Source organism: Schistocerca serialis, chromosome 3, assembly GCF_023864345.2.
Source record: "Schistocerca serialis cubense isolate TAMUIC-IGC-003099 chromosome 3, iqSchSeri2.2, whole genome shotgun sequence".
NCBI classification, from domain to species: domain Eukaryota; kingdom Metazoa; phylum Arthropoda; class Insecta; order Orthoptera; family Acrididae; genus Schistocerca; species Schistocerca serialis.
The window spans coordinates 78922697-78930400 of NC_064640.1; the positions used below are offsets into that span (position 1 = coordinate 78922697).

A 7704-nucleotide genomic window follows, 5' to 3' on the forward strand; every position below is an offset into this window, starting at 1 on the left:
CAACATCCTTTACTACCAAGCTGGTGTCATCAGCAAACAGAAGTATTATAGAGCTACCTATAATACTAGAGGGCTAGAGGGCATATCATTTATATACATAAGGAACAGTAGTGGTGCCAACACTGATCCCTGGGGCACTCCCCACTTGACAGTACCCCACTCAGGCTCTACATCACAGCCACCCCCAACATTGTGAATAAAGACCTTTTGCTGTCTGTTGCTAAAGTAAGAGGTGAACCAATTATGAGCTACTCCCCATATTCCGTAATGGTCCAAATTCTGGAGCAATATTTTCTGACCAACACAATCGAATGCCTTAATTAAATCAAAAAATATGCCTAGCTTTCGAAACCTTTTGTTTAACCCATCCAGTACCTCACAGAGAAAAGAGAATATAGCATTTTCAGTTGTTAAACGTCTTCTAAAGTCGAACTGTACATTTGACAGCAAATCGTGTGACATAAAATGTTCAATTCTCCTTAAATACACAGCCTTTTCAATAACTTTAGCAAACACTGATGACATAGAAATAGATCTAAAATTGTCTATATTATCCCTTTCTCCGTTTTTATAAAGCGGCTTTGCTACTGAGTACTTTAATCGTTCAGGAAACTAACCATTCCTAAAGAAAAATTACAAATGTAACTAAATACAGGGCTAACATTTGCAGCACAGTACTTTAATATTCTGCTAGGCACTCCATCATATCCATGAGAGTCCTTAGTCTTTAGTGATTTAATTGTTGACTTAATCTCCCCTTTGTCTGTGTCTCTGAGGAGTATTTCAGACATCAATCTCGGAAAGGCATTTGCCAAGAAAGTTATATGATTCCCTGTAGAAACTAAATTTTTATTTAATTCATCAACAATGCTCAGAAAATGATTGTTAAATACTGTACATCTCTCTGATTTATCAGTAACAGAAATATTTTTACTACGAACTGACTTTATATTGTCGACCTTGTGGTGCTGACCAGACACTTCCTTCACAACTGATCATATGGTTTTAATTTCATCCTGTGAATTAGCTGTTCTATTTGCATGCCACATACTCTTTGCCTTCCTAATAAAAATTTTATGCACCTTAAAGACAAAGTGTTTCCTGTTATTCCTGATAAATGTGAAAGTTGTTTATGAATAACGGAAACATGTTTTACACAAGTACGACGAAGTATTGAAGCGATGTTCGATATATTTTTGCTTTGTAATTTTCTTTATTTTCTTGCTGTTAGTGATAAATCTTTATTATTTTATTTATCTTTGCTACAACATCCCTTTTCTTCACGTTACAAATTAACAATTTTCCAATAAAAGCCGAAAATTGAAAATTTCAGTTTTCCTATAAATACTGTTTATTCTTAAGTAACAGACAGGAGGGTAACTATGCAGAGCAAAAATGTTCCGTAGGTCACTTGGCTCTTTATATATACTCACTCACTTTCTAAGCGGTTCATCGCTTATATTTTTTAGTGGGATCTCGGAAGACCTGATCGCATATGTAAAGAAATAAATCGTTATAAGGTAACGCCTAATAGATATGCAACACACCTAAAGTACAAGCAACGTGAGTACGACCTTAACTGACCAAAGCTACCAGGAAAACTACAGCAGTCTACGCTGACGCGGCAGCTTTACAACTCTAGTTGTTACCATTAAATAATTTTTCTCAGGGTTTGCTAAAGTTGTTTTACAGAGTTTTATCTGTGGTTTGCTGTCCCAACACTTGACTTCCTGAGGAACAGTCGAATGCGCCCTTCGTTAAAGGACGCTGTTTCCTGTCCACTTAAATTTTTACTAAGAATGTAATTGTCGTGTAATGAGAAAGATGCAACCAAGGAAATATAGAATAGAAAATTTCACAGCTAATCAAATCACGTTTCTGAAGAGCGGTGACAGAAATTCGAGAGTGCCTCTCAATTTAGCGTGCATTAGAAATATTTCCTGTAGGAATCAGTGTGTTACGATACTGTTCAGTAAACAATTAGTTTCATATATTTCGCTGAAGCATTCTCATTTATATGTAAAAAAAATTTTTCACGATTGTCGCTTTTTGACTAAGACATATATTTCTCTGTTGTTGTAGTCTTCAGTATGAAGACCTGTTTGATGCAGTTCTCCGTGGTAATCTATTTAGCGCAAGTCTCTTCATCTCTGTATAACTACGGTCAAGCAACGGTCTCCCTCTGCAGTTTTTACCCTCCGTATAATTCCCTCCATTATTGAGGTAATTATTCCTCGATGCCTCAGGATGTGAACTATCAGTGCAGCCCTTCCTTTTCCTGGAATTCAAAGCTTCCGATTTTCTATTGTTGCCTGTAGAAGTGAATTTCTACATTGACGTTATAAATGTGTGATATGTCGTCACAAAGACATATGTGTGTTTTGTGAACGTTTCGATTAGACTTACGCATGCAGCATTATCAGATCTAACCCCTTTTGTCGATAATATACCACCACGTTTCGTTTTCAGTGCCCCTTCTCCTTTTCACTCTTGTTAGTCCTGTTATGGACTGTAAGGGAGCAAAGCTTGAACTTGGTATGATAATTCTTACAATTGTTACTGTTTATCGCCCTAACCATTTCTTTAGTTTTATTCTTTTTATTTACAGACACTTTATTCTTTTTCTGAGAAATACTATTCCAGGCAGCTGGCAATTTTTCCCAGTTTCTCGAGTTTGATACAACTACTTCATCACTTGTTTGTTGGACTGCGAAAAATACATGAGTTAATTACTTGTAAGGAAGATGAAACTTAAAAACCTATTAGAATTTTTTTCCTGTGGGGCTTTATGTAGATGACATATAATTACCGCAAAGAAAGTTTACATTTTAGTAGCAAATTTTCGCCGGTGCCGTCTTCCTTTTGTAATGCTCTCTGTTTCCACGGAATTGGAATACCAAGGAACATTTGTAACATGCGAGTGCATAGCACTCTTTGTCTCGGGTGTCTTGCCCGCTTCGTAAAGGGCACGCACTCGCTCATTGCAATGTCTGTCGGAACGCAGACGACTGCCGCGCCTGGCATAACACAATTTCTTTGCTCTAATTATACCCGTTGTTTTGTGTTGTGCTGAGGGTACCAACAAGCGAACCCAAGGAAAACGGATGGAATTTGCATTAAACGCTCAGTTTATTTGTAATGCTTTTTCGGGGCCGTGTTTATGCTGGGGTGTGGACAGAGACCACATTTCCAGGAAGCTCGTGTTTACTCACAAAATAACGCATGCTGGGTCTTCTTCGCTGGACGAAGGTGCGGGAAGAGACGAGAAGGGGAGGGGCGGCCAGGTGCAGCAAGAAACGTTAAGCCTAAACAAAACCTCGCGGCGCGGCGCAGCCCGCAAATTAAATATTTGTCCCTCAATGAAACAGTCCACCTAAACAGTCTGACATGATAATGTTGGTTTTTCCCGAAGCCTATTGTTCTTGAATGCTCGCTTTGTTGATTCAGCTTGAAACTCCATCTTGAATATGAAATGCAAAGGGGGTTGCGGGGACGGCGGGCTGGCGCTAAAGAGCTCACTTGACGAGAAACATTACTGTAATATAGCGAGGCCGGCACGGCTGCAGGCACCGGAAATAGCTCACTTCTTGATTTTCTTGCGGGCCCGCCGGAGATCAGTATTGTGTTGCAGCCGCTGCGCCGCAGCCAGAATTAAGGTAAACGGCATTTATTCTGCAAGCTCCTCGTCCGGCCCGCTGCGCAAATATGCGCTCCTGCCTCCGCTTAATTTTCCTCCGTGCACGATGCTTCTCTACGCATTATCTGTTTAACACGTCCCAAGAAATAGCTGACCGAGAATCGAAATTATTTGTTAACGTCCCTCCCTTCGCACGCGTGGAAAATAATTGTGCACCGTAAGGGATGTAGAGATTTCTACGATATTGCGGTTACTCGACACGAAGGAATTTATTTAGGTTATGTAATTTCTCATGAAAATTGAAGAAAATGAGAATGGTGCATGAGTATTACTGATGCAAATACAAATGGTACGTAAAATCATGAGATTGTGTTTATTATGGAAAGTATTTCTTTTTATGTTACACAGAAATCTGTACATTCAACTGAAACTTAAAGTTTTTTGTGTTATATGGAAGTCGTCACATTTAGAAATAGATAAAAAATAAAATGAAATTTGCTATAGTCATCTAATATTTGCATAACTGAAACGTAACTTAACAGAAGGGAAACAAAAATTGTTTTCAGTTATTTAATACTAAGCTGATTTTTTGTGCCCGATAACCTCTGTGCCTGGCTGACCAACATATACTTTTGCAGACGTAATTATATATACGCCGCTCAGTAGCAATGGTTCTAGGAACGCTAGTCGGAAAGTAAGTTCCAATCGGTCGCGAAATGGAAACCTCTGCGAAAATCCGATTAAGTGTCTGTAGTATGCCTAGAAAGTAATGTCTCCCTGCAAGCGTGAGGTCCTGGTTAGAGATTTCGCCTGATGTCGTGCAGCCCACATAACATAACTCTCATTCGTATCGTTCGTAATGACAATTCTCGGCCACACTCTGCAGGGGCAATGAAGATGCTCCTGCAGCTTTTTAGATGAGAAGTGTTTGATCACTCTCAACACACCCTTAATTGGCTCGTCTTGAGTTTCATCTCTTCTCCCATGAATCGCTGCGTACGGAGGCAACATTTTGGCACAGACAACGAGCTGAAGACGAGCGTAGAGAATTGGCTGAAAGCACAGGTGGCGAGAGTATTAGAAAGTTGGGACAACTCTACGAGAAATGTCTGAGTCGGTGCAGCGACTGTGTAGAGGAATAGCTGTAAGGCGTAGCTAACTACTGCAAATAAAATATTTTTGATTTTCACAGTGGTTTCCATTTCGCGACCGATCGCGACCCTCGTATTTTGTTTTTAGCACTGAATCATGCATTACTCTCTGAAAATATATTGTGAAATGCTTTATTTTTAAAATTTTACCAATCCAAACGTTTTTTCTTACCGGCCCATATTTTGTATTACTTAAGTACTCCTTCATTGTGATGGCTTTGTTATTTAACAGCCATGCTCCTATTGTAATGTGTCAGTAGTGTATGACTACGAATCCGACGGTTTGGGGATTCGACCTCTGGTCGGTACTACGATTTTAGCCCGTAACTCATCACTTGTCTCACCTCTGGCAATATCAGCTAATGTGAAAAATTCCGAGTTGTATAGGGTGCGGAACCGACTTTAAACTGTATTCCTCCTACTAAGTTGCTGGGAAAGACAGTTTAAGGCAAAGGCAACAGCATACCATCTCCAACTTGACCATGCCTAGTAAAGGAATGTGGTGTTCAAACCACTCTTCGAGTTGATGAAAGGTTTATCAACGTTCTAATTCGCTTTTCAAACATTTTCGGCATAATTATCCATTTCATTTCCATCAGCAGTTCATTACACACTTCGATTTCCTGGTAGGAAATACTATTTTTAGTATTCGTTTAATTTTTCGCGGTACAGGTAAGTTAAATTTAGCTCTTGCTCCACGATCGATAATAGTGTAATAATTACTGTTTTTCTAAGAGTGGAAAACGGAATGGTAGACGTGCTCCTATAGTTCAGTTAGAATCCCCAGCTCTCTAAACGGATCTTTACAATGAGGCTGATTACTGTTTTTAGTTACTATTCTTGTGAATCTTTCTATAGTTTGAATAATTTAAACATATTTTGTGCACTTGAACCCCCCCCCCCAAAAAAAAAATGATACCCTAGCTAGAGACTGAGTGTACATGGGAATAATATCCAAATACGAGATACTGTTAGGCGCTGACGCCAGGTGTCTAAGGGCGTAACCTGCTGATGACTCTCCTCGAAGTGTCTTAACGCAACAGGCCAGTGAGACGAGGTAGAGGATAACGAAGAGGGGCTTGTACCAAATCCGTGTCTGGCCAGCCTGCTTCACATTTTCCTTGATCACCAACACGATTTCTTCCTCCCTCCTGGTCTAACTAAGCTGTTCCTGACTCAGGATTTCCCAGCTGAAGGCTGTTCGCGTGCGATGCTACTGTGTATTGGAAAGTTGCAATGCAAGAAAAAAAACTAAAACTAAACGAATCTCCTCCCGAACAGGCCATGAAACCCAACGTTACCGACGGTCCGCCGTGTCATCCTCCGCCCATAGGCGTCACTGGATGCCGATATGGAGGGCCATGTGGTCATCACACCGCTCTCCAGGCCCTATGTCAGTTTCTGAGACCGTAGCCGCTACTTCTCAATCAAGTAGCTCCTCAGTTTGCCTCACGAGGGCTGCGTGCACCCCGCTTGCCAACAGCGCTCGGCAGACCGGATGGTCACCCATCCAAGTGCTAACCCAGCCCGACAGCACTTAACTTCGGTGATCTGACGGGAACTGGTATTCCCACTGCGACAAGGCCGTTGGCGCAAAAAATGGTTCAAATGGCTCTGAGCACTAGGGGACTTAACATCTGTGGTCATCAGTCCCCTAGAACTTAGAACTACTTAAACCTAACTAACATAAGGACATCACACACATCCATGCCCGAAGCAGGATTCGAACCTGCGACCGTAGCGGTCACGCGGTTCCAGACTGAAGCGCCTAGAACCGCACGGCCACACCGGCCGGCCCCGTTGGTGCAGTGCAGGAAAACTAGTGAAATGCAGGAAGACCTGCATGGAATATACTATTAATGTAGAATGGCAATTAACCCGTAATGTAAATAATTGTAATGTATTGTGGGCAATTAAGCTGAAAGATTCACTGCTGATCGTTCACACGATCGGCGATAAATCACTCGACGCAGTTCAAATTTCTCATATCAAACAGCAGTGCCTTGCCAGAGCTTCAGAACGAGGAAAGCAACAGGAGGTTCATATAATAGATGCGCACTTTGAGACTGTTGGGGAGACGCTTTTCATTAGGAAATTACCTGAATTTTCAACCTGCCAGACTACACGGGAAATTTGGAAATTTGTGGTAAGGTCTTATGGGACCAAACTGCTGAGGTCATCGGTCCCTAAGCTTACACACTACTTAATCTAACTTAAACTAACTTACACTAAGGACAACACAAACATCCATGCCAGAGGGAGGACTCGAACCTCCGACGGGGGGAGCCACGCGAACCGTGACAAGTCTCTCCTGTGAGGATAACGGGAGTTATGTCAGATGGACGAATAGTAATCTCGTCAACGCGAGTACTCTTGTATGAGTACCATGGGAGCCATGAGGAGTGCCTGAGAACAGTGGGCAAGTCTGGCCAACTAGGGCCATGAGTCCAGTCTTACCTTATAGATGGTTCACAATGGGCAGTGATCGACAGTTCTCATTTCCGCCCGTTGGCTCTTCGGTGTGTGTGACTGCGTTTTGAGGCCACTGCGTGGTTTATCAAGAGCTAGATTACGGTGCGGTATGAACAGCCAGTGGCTGATGCTCCCAGACTTGATCCTCGGCAAATTGGATGGTCGTCGACCGACATAAGTCTCTAATAACGAGATATTTAGTTTCTAGATACATGCCTTCTGAAAATGAATAGGGCACATGACTCAGTCCAACCGTTAAATGAAAAGGCTATTAGTGGCTTCATTTTCTCTTTCGACGTGGAAGGAACTGTATCAGCGTCTGTAATCACGTCTCAAATGTAGCAAAGAATGAAAGGAAAAGTATTAGGATTTAACGTCCGTTGACGGCAAGGTCATTAAATTAGGACTACAAGATTGAAATCGGGGAGGAAGTAGGCCGTGTCT

The 7704-nt window shown here is 41.7% G+C and overlaps 1 pseudogene; it reads right to left on the reverse strand.

The window, feature by feature from the left end:
* Nucleotides 1-6262: 6262 nt before the first annotated feature.
* Nucleotides 6263-6380, reverse strand: LOC126472203 (5S ribosomal RNA; annotated as a pseudogene).
* Nucleotides 6381-7704: the final 1324 nt, after the last annotated feature.